Consider the following 17513-nt stretch of genomic DNA (forward strand, 5'->3'; position numbering starts at 1 on the left):
GCAGGGTTTAACAATGCAGTGGAGGCAGCTTTAAACGATAGCTGAGGGATACTTTTGGGTCTTAAAGATGAAATAAAGCACAAATCAATAATGCAATTTCAGAATCAGAATCAGGAGCACTGAGCAGCAACATTTTGTGTAAAATTATTGATTCCTTTTGCACGAGGCCTTGTGCGGTCTCATCCACACGTGACAGAAGTGATGTGATGATACTTGAGCTGTGTGCAGCTCTTCTGCTCTGCGTTGGCTCCGGTTTCCTGCAGAAACAAGTCAGACAGAGCTGGCAGCCGAGGCATGTTTGTGTGCAACAAATTGGCTGTATTGAAGTTACTTGCAGCGTTTACAAGATGCATCACAGGAGGAGGTTCTCACACCGACACGTAAACTACCTCTCATTTACTCCTGTTTACTTCTCTGGCGTGTTTACTGTCACACGCGCTGACACTTGAAACGCAGCGAGGTCTGATGAATAACACAGTTTAAGGAGAATTTTTGAATAAGTGTGCAGAGATGTTTGGGCTGAGGAGAGCCGTGTTTATCTCTGCGTTAGTGGCAGTCACAGAAACAAACAGAGACAGAAGCGTGGAGTCTGAACTTCACAGGAATACTGACGTGAACTTTGGGTTTGTTTCAGGGCTGATCTTGAATGCAGCCTCCTGGAAGACGATCAGCTCCTCCCTCTCGTTAGTGGAGCCTATATAAGGCACCTGTGGCAACATGGCAGTCTTTTGCTTTGCTGGTTGGAGGTGCAGGTACGTTGGTCGAGGTAGGCTTTGGTTGAAAATGACTGGTTTGAAATTTGGGTGAATTGTCTGGTTTGCTGAGGTTTGTCTTTGTAAATTCATTGATCAGGTTTCATAGACTTTTATTCAAAGAATCCATTTTTATCTTTTGTAAAAAGTGTCCTTTCCTGTGTCTTCTAGGTCCTAAGACTAAAGTTTGGGTGCAGTTACCTGGTTTGTATGTGAAGGTAGTTAACTGGTGAGTAGAAAAACGCTTAAGCATTTATTTTCTCTGTATTTTAGGCCCTTTTAACTTGGACCAACTGGTTTAATTGTAACTTTTGCTTCTCTTCCTTCTAGTGACGTGGTTGCCAGCAGCTGGTGGAGGCTGGGCACTCCAGGACACCGTAGTTTTCACCTGTTTGCTGTGGTTCACGAGTGGTGAGTAGTTGCACTCCTTCCCTTTCCCATTTTTGAATTAAACTTAATTTGGAAGCATCATTTTTTGTAGCTTACAATAAATCATTTTATACTGAAATAAAACTTTACACATTTTTCTAAAATTGACTAATTGATCTTCTTTTACAGTGATAACGAACAACTTTTGTTCCACAGATACTTCCAATAAATTTATTCTGTCTTCAGTTGTCGAACCCGTGTTGCCTATTTTTGTTGAATCAGGTGTTTACGTACACTCGTAAATAAAAATGTCATGGCTCTCTTGAGTTTCCAGTTATTCTACAACTCTGGTTTTCTCTGATAGTGATTGGAACAGATGCTTTGTCTCAAAAAACAAAGTTTGGTGCTTTTATGACTTGCAAATCCCTTTGCCATTTTCTCTTCCATTAGGCGCTTTTGGTAGCTATCCACAAGCTTCTGGTTGATTTTCACCACTCTTCTTGACAGAATTGGTGCAGTTCAGTTAAATTTGTTGGCTTTCTGACATTAACTTGTTCCTTCAGCATTGTCCACATGTTTTCAATGGGATTTAAGTCAAGACTTTGGGATAACCACTCTTTAACCTTAATTCTAGCCTGATTTAGCCATTTCATCACCACTTTTGATGTGTGTTTGGGGTCATTGTCCTTCAGGCTAATTATCTTGGGTTATCTTGAAGAATTTGAAGGTAATCCTCCATTCTCCTTCACATTAGGCATGGTGTTCTTGGGGTCAAAGGCCTCACCTTGACTCCTCACCCTCCTAACTAATTTTCTTTCAGCAGCAGGTGGCGGCTTGCATTTCCTTCCTGATGGTGGCAGTGACAAAACAGTGCCATGTACTTTATACTCACTTTTGGGACCTGCTCCCAGGGATTTTCCTGACTTGTTCAAATCAATGATTTGCTTTTTCAGATCTGTGCTGAGCTCCTTTGACTTCCCCATAGCAGCATTTGTGGGCATCTGTATCCAGTGAGCTCTATTTAAATGAACTTGGATGAATCACCAGATAAAGAAGTTAAGAGGCCAAGCTATGAAGCTCATTTCATTGACACAACTTTAAGTCACCAAAATTGCAATTCATGTAACTGTGTTTATTTTTGTTACTCCATAATAAAGTCATAAAGAACCAAACTTCTTCTTTTTTGTGACAAAGTATCTGTTCAAATCACACTCAGAAAAATCAGAGTTGTAGAAATAACTTGAAACTCGAGAGCCATGATATTATGTTACAAGTGTATGTAAACTTCTGACCACAGCTAAGGTGAGATCCCCCAGGTGGCGCTGTCGTCAGGTCATCGTTTTGGGTCCATCATACACCAACCTGTTATCTCAGCACTGCCACACAATTCAAACCCCTCACACGCTCCCGTGGCGCTGCCAGGACAGCTTGCCATTAGCCCAGGGTTGTCCGACTCCAGACGATGTTTCCAATCTCTCGCACCATCTGCTCCCCAACTATCAAATTAAAAAAAAAGAAGAGTGCAGCTTCCTCTTCCTCCTACTCCTCCTCGTCCTCCTTAGCCATCTTGTGAGGAGGTGTCAGCAAGCTTTGGGATAAAAAACCTCTGAAAATGTTAGTGACAGTTGGGGTTTTTCACCATAAAACAAAGCAGTCATAACATCAGTAACATTTGCTGTTAATTCCTGGAAAGTGATGGATTTTACTCCCCTTGAAGCATGTTAACGACAGCCTTCAACCTGTCAATGATGCTTTCATTGACGTATGATGGTGTGTGAGTGAAAAACAGTGCAGTGCCACAAATCCTGCAGAGAAAACGAGTGTTTTGTGAATGAGAATAAGTGGATTTCAGAGTTATTTGCTGTTCAGATGCAGCTACATGAAGGGCTGTGCATCCATCCTCCTCTCCTTCAAGGTTGCAGATTGAAAAATGAGATGGACGCCTTGTGCAGAATATAAAGCAGAGGACATGATGCATCACGCCAAGAGCTGACAGAAATACTACATGAATCATATGTGGTGATATTACACAATGTACTGCGGCTCCTTTCCTTTCAGCCTGTTTCTCAGCGGCTCATTCTCACTGACGCAAGGAAGCGCTTTGGTGCTGCTTTATCAAACCCTCCTCTGGGGTAATTGTGCTCCAGTAATGTCCAGTGATGAGGAATAATTGTCCCTTTTATTGTTATTGGAGTGCTTTTATTTGTTAAGTGATAGCTTCATGTTTCGGTGTGGAAGAGCAGATAGTAAAAATGAAAGCAGCATAAAACGGTTTGAGGAAACTTCAAGGACAATCTCCTTGGTTATAAATCATCAGTGTGAGCAGTGAAGTCTCATTTATTTTCTTTACCTCCCTAAACTTTTAATCCACTTAGAGAGATCTCCTGTATTACACAAAATGCCTCACAGCAAACTTTAACAAGAACTGAACAGATTTAAACAGTCAAACCATCCATCCATGCTTGGATTAACGTCTCTTATCACTCCACAGAGCTTCATCCAGCTCCTGTTTTCGGGGACTGATGCAGTTTTGGAGCCAGCCTCAAGAACTTCTGTTTTTGGCGCTTCATTCGTAAGTTTACTCTGCAAAAATAATCTTAACACACTCAAAATGTCATCTTTGTGCAGGTGACCAAATTAATTCAAATTAATTTCATTTAATTTAATTTATTACTTTATTTTATTATTATTTATTTTATTTATTTTTGTTTAATTTTAATTTAAATCAATTGAATTTATTTTTTTATAATTTTATTTTTTATTATCTAATTTTATTAAATTTTTATTTAGTTAAATTTTATTTAGATTAATTTATCTAAATTCATGACTTTTCTTAATATTATTATTATTATTATTATTATTATTATTATTATTATTATTTCATTTATTTGATTTAATTTAAATCAATTTATTTTTTTTTATTTTGTTTTTTTCATTTTTTTTTTTTTCATTAATTGAATTTAGATCAGTTTTGATTTTAATTATTACCTTATTATTTTGTGATTTAACTTGATTTATTTGTAATTTAATTTAATTTGTAATTTCTCAAATTCTGTTGTTTCTTTTTTGTCAATGTCAACTTTATTTACAAGCACATTTACAACAAAGCTCAAAGCACTTCACAGGTAAAAAGTTGAAAAAGTTTTAAAATTCTAAAAGGTTTATAAAGTTTTGAAGTTCAACACAGCAATAAAAGAGAACATTGGCAATAAAAACACTAAAAAAAAAAAAACTACTATCTATTTTAACTTTATGAGGGGGTAGCAGAAACTAAAGAGCAATGTCCCCTCAGGGATTAATAAAGTATTTCTGGTTCTGATTCTGATAAATCTCTGATTTCTGCAGCGTCTTTGTTTCTCTTTCCTGCTCCTTCTTGATGCTTCTCTGAGCTCAGACCAAACCAGAAATGATGACAATTTGAGGTTTGCAGCTTTAGCCTGAAAAAAAACCCACAAAAACACAAAACCAGTCATCAGAAAACACTCGAGGAACAGAATGTGATTTGGAGTGTTTTCTGCCAGGTCCTTGAAGGCAACACCAGAGACATTTGAAAGGAATGAGATGCTCTAAACCACCATCGGCACAAAGCTCTTTTTCCATCTCCACAGGCTCCTTTCATCCACAGTTTCTCCAAAAGTTAGACTCACTGAAACTGTGTTTTTATCCTCTTTGTTCTTCTTGATTTATACAAGACTGAATCTGACATTTTGGAGTAAACGCTGATGCCTTAGAGATCAGTGCTAATGCAAATTCTCATGCAACAAAAGACTTAACTTTAAAAAGCTTCACTGTAACTTCTCCATCCTCTGACCCTGCATGCTGACGTCTTTTTTTTATCGGTTAGTGTCTATATTCAACTTCTAGATGTCTCATTCGCCTGCAAGAAACTTAATATTTCTTTTTTTTCCCTCGTTCAGAGTAGTTCGTCCCTCCATCAGCCTCTTTTCAATCCATTTTCCATCTTCCATTTTCATTTTCTTCGGATGCAAACTTCATCTTTCCCCCTCTTTAAGTATTTACCTGCGTCTTAAAGCCATCTATCAGCCGCACGTACCCGTCTCTGTGAATAATTTATGAATGCAGACCTCTCTCCTTCTCTTTCTCTTTGCTTTTCAATCTTATTCCCTTTCTTTCTTGCTTTAATAAATGCAGACCTCTCTGCCCTTTCCTTGCTCTCTTTTTCTCTCCAGTTAATTACCGCTCTTTCTCCCTGGACGTCTCTCTGCAGCTTTTGTCCGTCTCATTTTTTCTCCTTTGTTGATGGATGCAGGCCTGCGTCTCATTTCTTTAGCTGATCAGACCTGTCTCATTTTTCTCTCTTTCAGACTCATTTTCTATCTGTCCTCTTTGGCGTGCACATCTATCCTTCATCATCATTCTTCCCTGAAATACAAAACAACGTTGTTTATTTTCCTGTTTACTCCCTCATGCTTCCTGTTTTAATTTCTCTGTTTCCTTCTTGTTCAGATTCGATGATATAGACGGTGTTTAGGAGACTGGGTGAAAACCTGAGTGATGAAAGAAGATCTTCTCAGCTTTAACGCACACAAAATGTTCTTAAAATCTGGATTGATCGCCTCCTTTCTCTGGGAAGAGCAGACAATACAACGAGTGAGGAATATAACAAGCTCTGTTCTCTCCTTCTCCTTCCAGGATGCTCAGCCTCATGTTATGTCTGACTCAGTTGTATAATATCTCACCTCAGATGGAGCGCTCCGTCCTAGACTGACCCCCCCATCCACCAGAACCAGGGACGTGCAGAAACCAGCGTGTGTGTACGGGTAAGTGTGGGTTTGCATCTTCTCCCAGTTGCCCTAAAAACTCTCGAGGAGGCCGTACGATTATTCTCATGATGGGAAAAGTTTGTCTGCAGGATGCAGCTGGACCAAATGGAACAATCCTGCTTTCAACAACTTTCAGATTACATAACCAGAGAAAATATCACCCAACAATTAAGTTCTGAACGTCTCTCTTTTCTCACAGCGAGCCCAGAATGTGTGAGTCTATCGTGAAAAGTGTCTGCCAAACATTTCAGCTTCCTGCCACAGATAAAAAACTCAGAATCAGAAGCTGAAATGTGAAGTTTTCAGCGCGAAATGACGTTAGACTAAGTTCTGCGTCTTTGAATCTCTTTTAACCTGCAGAAGTGGAGGGAACGTGATGCTACGCTGCTTCTGCAGATGAATTAAGTGCATCTGAGTACAAACGCTGTCAAAACGTCCACGGTGCTGCTGGCTCTGCTCCGCGGATCAGACCAGGACAGGTGCCAGCACACACGCTGATCAACATTTCTCCACAAAGCTTCCAAGCACAGTTAATGTGACAGTTTCTGTGTTTTATAACACTCCAACAAAGAGAGGATGGACTCATTAAAAAACACTGTGGCTAATAGCCTCAAAGTGGAGAAGAAAGTAGGTTTGAAAGTTTCATTGAGCTGAACAGTGAGTCCATCATTTCAGCGAAAAACGCACGCTCTGCTTGGACCCAAATTCTCCTCCACCTCTTCTTGTAGACACAAACCCGCAGACATCCCCTCATCCATCCATCCTCGGCTGCTCCTCGCTGTAATTGCAGCACAGGGCGGTTCAACAGGAGGCTTTTGCTTCCTCTGACTGGGATCGAGGATAAGAGGCGCCAGCCTGCCTTCAGGGCTTTAAGGCTTCCTCAAATCTCTCTCCTCTCCGCCTTTGAAATAAGACACCCTCCCTCAGCTGACTACAGACCACCGAGCCATCACTCTCAGAGGTGTCAGGGCCCCCCGCTGAGCAGAACGAGGGGGCCACAGACCTCTGTATGAAACGCCTGTCATGGAAAATGCAGAGGGGTGAAAAAAAATCATTTCCAGGTTGGGGAAACGTGATGTAAAGGAGAGTAAGAGTGCTCCAAGGACGCTGGAGTGATGAAATAGGTGAAATAAGAAGAAAACTGGAAATATTATTGAGAAATTATTCCTAGATGTTGCTGTCAGCGCTGCAGACTCTGAAATGAAGCTGTGTTAGCCTGATGCAAATGATGTGTCGTTATATATAGCTGCTGCTGCTGCTGCTGCTCCCTGGAGATGCAGGATCAGGTGAGCTGCTGACAGGTGTGTGGGGATTTTTAACACACATGCTCACACATTTGCACAGATCTTCTGTCTCTGCAGTGTTGGGGACAGTAACCCCAGTCATTGAGATGTGTGTTACAGTATTTTCTGAGAAAAAAAGGAGTGGAAAAGTTTGAATATAGACAATTAAAGACTTTTTTCTGTTTCTGTGCAGCTGCAGGCTTTCTGCAGAGGAGCAGAGACTAATGAGGAGCACATCTGCAGCACCGTGGGGATCCCTTTTGTCGATGCTGTTGTGTCTAAAACCTCGACGAGCATCAGGTGAGGAAGTAATCTGACTCCAAAGAGTGTCTTTTACCTTTTCTTCTGGGCAGACAGTGATAAAAAGAGGCTGTCAATCACACAAATAAGCGTCTGTACAAACACATCTTTAAATTATGTGATATCGCCAAATTTCAGCCATGCAGGTGTTAGAAGTGACCGTTAAAACACCTGGAAACATCCCCCAAAGGTGCAGTTTTCAAAGCAGAGCTATTCAGCCGTGTCTTGTTTGTTGTAAAGAGCATTTCCTGCGACAGCTTCACTCTTCTTTCTTCTTTCCCCGAGTATCAAACCCTCCTTTCCCTCTTCATTAATCTGCCTCTTTTCCATCCTCCTCCTCTGGTTCCTTCACCTTTAAATGTCTCATTAATAATGCTTCAGCTCTCCCTCTCCCACAGCGTTCATTATCTCGGCGGCTGCTACACCTACACTGCTGTAATCAATCCAAATTAAAAACTTAAAGTCGACCCAAAATAGAAAGAGCCGGGCGCCGGGCGAGCGTGGAGGGATTTGCTTTCCTCTGTGGCCCGTGGAGGAGAAGCTCCCGTTGTTGTTTTGTTGTTGTTTTTCTCCTTTTCTCCCTCTCGGCTGCTTAGAAAGAAAGCCGCAGTAATTGAAATTAATGTGTGTGTTTGCATCAGACGTGTCTGTGTGTTGTGGGTCACGTTTAGAGAGGAAGATGCAGGAATGTTTGCACAGGCAGACACACACACACCGGCTAACACACACTCACTCTGCTCTGACAGTGATGAAGTGGAGGGTGTGTTGGAGCCAGGCGGAGAGAAGTGATGAACACAGCCGCTGAGACGAGAGGAAACCACCTGGGGAAATGTGAGTGTGTGTGTTTGAAGAGGGAGTCTGCAGTGTTTTCACTTTAGAGATTTCAGTCGCAAATATTATAAATAATGGAAGTTTGGGATTTAAAGCAAACAAAATTTAAATCAATTTTCTTCTTGCACAAACATCAGCTGTTTTTATGTGGCGCAAAGTTTTAAGAGTGGTCAACCACTTTTCAGTGAATGCAGCAAGTTTCAGGTCAAAGGTCACCAGTGTTGACGTGCAGCAGCAACAAAAACATATTTTTTCCTTTTTAGTTTCTTTTTATCCTTTTGGATTTCTTATTGTTTTTTTCCTTGTGTTTTATTTGCATTTTGTCATTATTTTCTTTCTCTTCTCCTCCTTTTTTTTCTTTTTTCTTTTTTTTTAATCCTCTTGGATTTCTTATTGTTTTTTTTTTTATTTTTCCCATGTTTTATTTGTATTTTTCCTTTCTTTTCTTTTTTCTTTCCCTTCTTCTTTTTGTCTTTTTTTTATTTTTTCATTTTTTTCCTTTTTTTTATACTCTTGGATTTCTTATTGGTTTTTTTTCCGTGTTTTATTTGCATTTTTTCTTCTTTTCTTTTCTTTCCCTTCTCCTTATTTTTTCTTTTTCTTTTTCTTTTTTTTCCCCCTTTTTTATACTCTTGGATTTCTTATTGTTTTTTTTTTATTATTATTTTTCCCATGTTTTATTTGCATTTTTTTCCCTTTCATTTCTTTTCTTTTTTTCTTTCCCTTCACCTTCTTTTTCTTTTTTTCCATTTTTTATACTTTTTGATTTCTTATTGTTTTTTTCCTCCATGTTTTATTTGCATTTTTTCTTCTTTCCTTTTATTTCCCTTCTTTTATTTTTTCTTTTTTGTTTCTTGGAGGTAGGGGTAGAGGAGCAAAGATGTGGGTTAAAAAGAAAAACTGTACAAGTCATTTCATCACTGATATTGTATCAGGATAGAAATTTCTGTTGTCTTGTATTTTACTTTATCGGAAAATAAAAATGAATTAGATCAAAAAAATTAAAAATGAATAATAAATACTTAAAATAAATAAATAATAATAATTAAATAAATAAATAAATAAATAGATAAATAAATAACATAAAAATAACTACAAATAAAACTGTCCCCCCCCCAAAAAAAAAAAAAAAAAAAAAAAAAAACTTGATGAATATTAGGTTCAAGGAAGCCAAAGATTTCAGGTGTAGTAATCTTTTTCTCAGAATAAAGTGTGTGAATGTGAGAGTGTGTGTGAAAGCATTACACTTTAAACCTGATGTGTGTGTGAGCACAAATCCTTCCAGGAAAAGCCTGAATGCAGAATCTGTCCGGGGCATAGATGTGTGTTTTTGTGTATTTATAATCTTAATCCGACATCTTTTCACGCTGAAACTTCTCCCTCAGTGTTTGAGGATAAAACAGACGCTCTGAAAGCTCGTTTTCACTTTACAAACGCAGGTTAAACTCCTTTTTTCTCTCCATTGACCCTCCTTCATCCTATTATTGATCCAGGTTTGTTTTTGGACTTCTACCTCCAACCCTCTTTAACAAATCTCTCACAGACTCTCTTTTAATGACCCGTCTGTTTACTTCTTCTTCTTCTTGGACATTTTTCTCTGCAGGCTGAGGAACAGAAGGCATGCTCTTCTTTTTTCTCACCAACATTTTTGTTAAGGTGATCTCACAATGAGGCTCAAAGAGCATGCATCCTTCACAAAGAGAGACCAAGAAGCGCCTACACTGCTTTTACTCGCTCTCACATCCAGATCCAAGGCCTGTGATGCAACCGGCTTGAGCAGCGTTTCGGAAACGAGTGCGGACACAGCGTGCAGAGCATTTCACCCAGCTGTTTCATAAACGTTTCATCCAAAAGCAGATTTTTACTCCTCTGCTTGTTTTAAAGGAGAATTTTCCTGGCATACATTTGGAGCCGGCGTCCTCATGTGTCCTCCGGTTTAATCCCTCTCATGCTGAGAAACACTGATTGTGCTGTGTTTGCATTTTACAACGTTGTTCTCATTTCCCGGACGAAAGTGTGCCAATGTAGCTCTGAGCTTCTGGAGAGTGTACCAGGACGGCGTGGTGAAAAAGCATCACATGTTTCAAACACAGCAGCTTAAGAAGAAAGAGGGGAGTTTATTTCAGCTGTGGATCAATCAGTGATCATCTTTCTAACAAACTGCTGCTCTGACTTCCTGTGAGCATCGCTGCAGCCTGCAGGTTGATTCAGAGGAAACCTTCTCCTCTGAACCTCCTCGTCTTTGAGCAACACATTAACCCCCCTCTGTAATATCTCCTCCCCCCGTGAATGTCATGCATCATTGCTCGGAAACATATCTGCTGCGTCCTTGCAGCCCTCGGCCTCAGACTTATTCATAACCATCTCCTCGCATCCCGCCGCCCTCTGGGAAGGACCTTGTTATCTGACGTCGAGGACAAAACGCAAACCTGTGACCTGAGCGTTGATCACCAAGGAGGGCTCCTTCATTTCACTTTTGCATCCACACCTGTCAGATTTTTCATATCCAGATCCAGGCTGCAGGATCTTTTAGGCACTAACAGGGTTTCCAATGGGAGATATCAAGGGCATCAGCGTCTCAGCGTGTTTTTGGTGATTTCTTAAACTCACAAACAGCTGTCCTCAGGTTCCTGTTTCTTCCTCACGCTCTCCATCAGAGTCACCTCTTCCCACCACAGATAAAAGCACTACCTAAAGTAGCGACAAACAGACGAGTATCAGCACCGAATGATGAATAAAACATGCGACTTGAAGCTGCGTTTGTGTGTTCAATCAAATCCATTTGTGGAGGCCGGTGGTGGGGAAAGAGATCGATGTTTGCTGGAGTGTCTGAGAGCACAGGGATCCTTTTGTTGGCTAAAAAAGCTCCCCTCTCCCCTCCTCTCTGCAGGCCTTTCATCTTTCATTTGGGCTCGGGGCATTGATTGAGTGAGTGGGGAGACGTTGACATCAAACCGGGCCGATGTCTTTTATTCCTCCCAGTCTCATGGAGGCCGAGGGTTTGCAGGTAGTCCAGTCATCGGGTTGCAAAGATGCAGGATTTACTTGAAAAGCGTAGAAGTCAGCGCAAGAGTGTCCTTCAGCTAATGTGGAAACAAGGACGACTTGACTCTTCACTGTACCCCTAAGCAAGGCATTTAACACATGCACCTCCAAGATACCAACTGGATGCATCCTGCAACAATCAGAGTTTATGGCCTCATAATATCATCACATTTCTCGGTCATCTTTGCTTTTGTGAAGTTTGAAACAATGTTTGCACGTCTGCTTCTGTTTCTGCAGCTCTGGATGCGGAGGTGGACGACGCACGAAGAGGAAGAAGAAGAGGAGGGAAAGACGACTCAGGTGTTGGTGGAAATGAAAAGCAGAAGTGAAAGGTACAGGTGCTGATTGTCCTCATTGTATGAAGCAAAACATGCCCACCTGGAAGACTTTTGCAGGTGCAAACTTGTCACTTTTGAGAGATGTGAAACTTAATTAATTCTGATTTTAAATGAAACTTGAAAAAAGGAACAATGCACTGGAATATTTTGACTTTTTTGTTGATTGATGTTTGTTTTTATTCCTGCTTTTCATCAAATGTGGTCTTAGTGTTGGGGAAGTGATGCAAAATGAAAAGTTGTCCAGGAAAAAACTTCTTAATAAGCAGTTAAAAACTTTTTTTTAGAGTTTATAATCCAGCTCTGGTCTGAAACAACATGAGTGCAGGATTAAATAAAAACTCACGACGTGAACTCAAATCAGAAACGTATCGATCCTCCTGATTAAAAACTCTGAAAAGTGCATCCAAGGTCATAATGAGAACATGTTGCTCCGTTAGCGTCTCCAGATGTTTTCTCTGACACGCTGTCACCCTGATAAATTTGTTTGTGCGCACGTCTTCATTAGACTCCGGGGTTCAACTTGAACCAATCAAATTGCTCCCTTAATTGCGCGCTTTATTGGAGGATTGATTATAATTAGAGCTGCTTGATGGGAAGTTAATATCCGTCAATTACGTGAGAGGCAACAGAATAACAAAGAAGAAGCAGCAGCTCGTGGTTATTCCCCCGCTGATAATTTGTTTGGAGCAGGGGACGACACAAACTCACGCTGGCCTCAATCTGTCTTCAGGAGAAAAACTTCTGAATATTAAATACTTTATAAAAACCACATCTCTCTGCCAAACTACTGAGGGTTGCCTCAGTAGTTTGAGCGCTTTACTCCGCTTCCAGATGTCAGGGGAGACACGAGGGACGCGCTGCAGGTGAATCCACACAAACGTGACAAAACCGCAGCGTGAAAACGCCTGTGGTCGACTTAATACGCTGCAAAATATGGTGATAAGCACGGAGCATTCACAGCGGGCCGGTGGGCCGGGCTGATTACACCCTGCAGACCACAAGACAACAACACACACACACACACACACACACACACACACAGCAGCTGCACCACTCTCACAACTCGCTTTAACAACTTCTCCTCTGTTTTCTCCTTTCAGGTGATTTCACTTTTCTGCAGAGGAGGTCAAAGGTCAGCCGAGAAGTGTGAGAGAAACGTGTGCGTGGGAGTGAGGGGTTGCAATCAGGTGAGAGGAAAACACACAAGCAGCTCAGTCTGTTTATACACACACAGTCTCTGCTGGCGTCCTCTGAGTGTGTGTGTGTGTGTGTGTAAGTGTGTGTCATAAATATAGCTGTGGGATTCCGTATCTGGCCAACCTGATTACTGAGATCAGAACACTTCAGGGGGGAAAGGTGCGACTGTGTGTGTGTCTGTGTGTGTGTGCTGGTGTATCGTTGTGAGGTCCGGTTTACAGTCTGAGACCTTGAGACTGAGGACAAGTTTATCAGTTTTATTTCCCTCTAATTTAAAGAAAGGTCAGGACGATGTTTTGGGGTCAATGTTGGAATAAAATGTAGTTTCAGTTCAGGGTTTTGCGCTGATTCCTCTCAGTTTTACGGATGTCTGCTCAGAGTCGGGTCAGGTGTTATCTCTGCCTGTAAATCCCGCGTCCAGGTTTGGAGGAGGAGAGGAGATCTTCTCCATCCGTCTGCCTCGGTGTCCTTCTGTCTTCCCATCCCTCTCCCAGATACCACCCAGTGTTTTCTGACTTTCCTTGCAGGTTTGTGATTAAAGCAGAGACGGAGTGACGGCCCTGACTGCAGAGAGCAGATCCTGCAGCTGCACGGAGCCATTCATCACCAACACAGAGAGCGTGGACAACAGCTGCAGCTGTTCCTCACACTGTACGTCTACTTTTACTCGTAAGAGGAGAATGCATTTACCCACCAAGGTCGCTTCATGTCTGGGTACGAGAGGGAAGATTTTTAATTGGAGTTTTAAATTAAAGCAGGAGAAAAACAGAAAAAATGTTTCAGTCACAGTCAAACAGACACACCTTTAAATAAACACATTTTTCACACAAACCAAGTCATGCACAATCTAACTTTAACTGACGGGAAGTAGCCTCTGCAAGTCTCAGCAGAGGCCGTGCAACCGGATTGAACTTTTGCATGCAGCGCACTTCCTGTCCCGCCCCTGTCTTCCAGACCTGTGAGCTGTGATGTCCTTATGTAGCCTTAAATCTACTCAGGTGAGACTCATGAGTGTGTTTTTGCACATTTGTCCTGCAGGTTGCTGAAGGCCACGCCCCCAGGAAGTGGAAGAAGCCCCTAAATGAAGGAGTCGGAGGCTGCAGGCTGGAAACGCAGAGAGAAGTGTGTTTATTGTTGTGCTGATATCATAAAATATGCATATTGCAGCTGCTTGTTCCTCTAAAAGTGGACCACATTTGGCCTCTGCACTTAAATTTCCCTGATTCCAACAGGCTTCCACCTCCAGCCAAAAGCCAGACAGGCGCCACACACACATGCACACACACTCTCTCACACACACACTGAACCCCGGCTGGTCTGAGTCCAGCTTCCAGCACTCCCTGTTTGTGCCAGGACTGTCATCGCTGCTCCAAACACGCGGCTTGATAACGCTGCCAGCTCGCTATCTGATCTAACTCTCTCTTCATGCTATTAAAGCTCAGTGATCGTCTTATGTACAGAGCTGGCTCCGGTGTGAGAGGGGAGGCTGGGGGCAGGGCGTGTAAGTCATTGGGTGATTGGATTTGGCTCCGCCCATCACAGATGCTTCATTGATTTAGTCCTGCAGCACCTCCAGAAGGCTCTGTCCTCATTTTTATTGTTTTAGCTTAAAATCTGTGACAGCTTGGTGCAGGAAAATTCTGCTTTGCTGTTTTTTACAGATCTGCTGTTCAAGAAATTAAAGTTTTTTGTGCTTGTGGTGAACTTTGACACTTGGTTTGTCTTTTAAAAGCTGCATGCAATCTTGATTTTGGAACAAAAGAGCCTTTTATTAAGAAAGAATCCACTAAAACTTATCAAGGTTTAGATTTTGTGGCCCTCAGGATCCAGCATGTACATTAAATCCCAAAAATTCATTGAATAAAACAGGTCACATGACCTTAAATGGTTTTTGCAACCTTAAAACAGCACAATGCTGCAGTTTAACTCATTAGCAGTCACAAAAAGAGGTGTTAAGTGTCTTTTTAAAGGCTGCTTTGAGCTAATTTGGACTTAAGTTGCATTAGGTGTTTCACAGTCTGCTACAAGCCCTGCTCTTTCTTCCAGCGTCTGCCGTTTTTAGCCTGGGCCTGTTTGCCTCCGTCCAGAACAAAAGCAGACTTATATAAGCAAAGTTAATCACGTTATCTGCAAATAGAAAGCCTCAGAGTCATTGCATCATGTTTGTTTTTGTGAATTTTGCAATCTTACGCTGAACTTTTGACCAGAAAGTAAAACAAATCTGAGCATCAAAGCTGTGACAAAAGGAGGAGATGTGAGATATTGGAGCAGAACAGGAATGCTTTATGATTGAAAGTGTGTTTGCTGAACTCTGGCTGGGATTTCTGTCTTGCAGATGTCTGCTATGAAGAAGAGGTGGACCAAGTTGAAGCGCCTCAATCACAGCTCCACAGGCAGAAATTTGCATCCTCTCCTGCAAAATCAGCATGCAAAACACGTATCCTCTTTAAGATTATATGGGAAATATTTTCATACTCCTCAGGTCTGCTTCTTAATTTAAAAACCTCCAGGTCATGTGAGGACTTGTTTTGTGTTACACACATCCCAGCGGGGAGATTGCACGTTTGAACTGAACCTGAGTCGACCTGGTGACCCCGTCCTCGAGGTGAATCTCAGCTCGTGTCTCTCTGAGCCAAACTCCCCCCACGTGGAACAGACGCTGCTGTGAGCGCTCAGCGTGTCAGAGAGCAGGGGATTGGCCCGCGGTGACGTAATGCACCTGATGAATGCTTACGCCCCCTCTTCTTCTTCCTCCTCCTCATCCTCCTCCTCATCCAGGCAGCCGGCCAGCAGCATGAGCTCATACGTCCTTGGGAGAAAAAAAAAAAAAACGGGTGAGGGGGGAGCATCTCTCATTCTTAAGTAGCCTTTTGACAAATGAAATGGGACTGAAACACTTTTTTCACAACACTTCAAAGAATGAGAGGAGAGCTCTGTTAGGCTGCATTTACATCCACTCCGCAGTCAGACTTCATGCAACAACCCCCTGCTACATTTATTTACAATATTAACAAGAGACAGTGAAGAAAACATGCAACATTAACAAGAAACTCTCACACTTCTGACTGTGCTGTCCTCTTTAGAGTCTAAATAAACATATCTGAAAACAATTCCACATTTATATGAACTCAAGTGAGTCTAATTGATCTTTATTGTGACTTGTGGCATCTTTATTATTCTATTTGCATGCAATATATCTTCATTTAAAGGCACACTGTTTGCAAAATACAAACTGACTTTTCAAGAATGATAAAAGAAAAAAAAGTCTTTTAAAATAAATACTACACAATTTTTTTTTTTTTATCATTTTATTTACTATTCAGGAAATAGTAATGAATTCTTGTAGCTGATTGGTTCCCTCTTGTGTTTTGAGTTGTGTTTAGATAAGATTTATGATCTGACACTGACATCTTGTGGCCAAGTACTGTAAGTGCAGCATGACAGTTTCCGCTTGAAAAAACATTAATTAATAACAAAATTATTAAAAATAGAGGTGGCGATGAACATAAGAAAAAATATAGATTTTTTTTAATAAAGCACTTTTTAAAACAGGGATAAAAATTATTTGCAAGATGGAAATGAAACAAGAGATAGATTTAAAAAAATAAAATAAACAGAGACAGAGCCAGAGTTTGAAGAAAGAATTGATAATACTGATAAATATACCATGGCACATTTACTCAGAAAAATTACTTATGTTAAAGCATTAAACCGAGTTATAAAATGACGCTTCCATCAGATTTTAGAAATAAAAATATAGTAATGAAATGCCACCATCTTGTGGCAAATCAATGGATTATAACTCAAGAGTAAAGCTATATGTATATGTGTTATTATTATTATTATTAATATTTTAATTATTATTATCATAATTATTATTATATCATTTTTATTTATTTAATTCACAACTATTTTTTATTATTACATAAGCTTATTGTCTTATTATTATTATTATTATTATTATTATTATTATTATTATTATTATTATTATACCATTTTTATTTCTTTTATTTTATATTTATTGTTTATTATCATATAAGCTTGTTGTCTTATTATTATTATTATTATACCATTTGTATTTCTTTTATTTTATAATTATTGTTTATTACCATATAAGCTTATTGTTTTATTGTTATAATATCATTTTTATTTCTTTTATTTTATAATTATTTTTTTTATCATATACGCTTGTGGTCTAATTATTATTATTATTATTATTATTATTATTATTATTATTATTATTATTACTATTATTATTATTATTATTGTTATTATTATTATTATTATTATTATTATTATTATTATTATTATTATTATTATTATATCATTTTTATTTCTTTTATTTTATAATTATTTTGTATTATCATATAAGTTTGTTGTCTTATTATTGTTATTATTATTTTTAATATTATTATTATTATTATTATCATTATTATTATTGTTGTTATTGTATAAGCTTATCGTCTGAGTCAAAAATATGAAAGAAACGAATGAATGTAATGAACACGTTAGTGAACATGCCCGGTTACCATAGGCAACACGTCAGTAAACGCAACGTTTGGTCACGTGGTCTCCTGGAGTCGAAACTTTCGCACGTGTACCCAATTAGCAGGT

The 17513-nt window shown here is 39.9% G+C and overlaps 1 long non-coding RNA gene across 3 annotated transcripts; it reads left to right on the forward strand.

Annotated features, from left to right (window-relative positions):
• The first annotated feature begins 683 nt into the window (after positions 1 to 683).
• LOC141785784 (uncharacterized) lies at positions 684 to 16006 on the forward strand. 3 transcript variants are annotated; one of them, XR_012597577.1, is made up of 15 exons: positions 739 to 766; positions 924 to 981; positions 1083 to 1163; positions 3613 to 3693; positions 5589 to 5732; positions 5827 to 5902; positions 7382 to 7488; positions 8235 to 8319; positions 11210 to 11326; positions 11602 to 11696; positions 12803 to 12889; positions 13427 to 13550; positions 13938 to 14021; positions 15235 to 15336; positions 15410 to 16006. It is a non-coding gene; the product is annotated as an uncharacterized LOC141785784 (long non-coding RNA). The 3 variants fall into 3 exon arrangements; XR_012597576.1 differs by lacking the exon at positions 11210 to 11326 and having other exon boundaries at positions 684 to 752; XR_012597575.1 differs by lacking the exon at positions 11210 to 11326.
• The last annotated feature ends 1507 nt before the right edge of the window (positions 16007 to 17513 follow it).

Source organism: Halichoeres trimaculatus, unplaced genomic scaffold, assembly GCF_033239565.1.
Source record: "Halichoeres trimaculatus isolate MK-OKI-2021-1 unplaced genomic scaffold, fHalTri1.1 fHalTri1_scaffold_24, whole genome shotgun sequence".
NCBI classification, from domain to species: domain Eukaryota; kingdom Metazoa; phylum Chordata; class Actinopteri; order Labriformes; family Labridae; genus Halichoeres; species Halichoeres trimaculatus.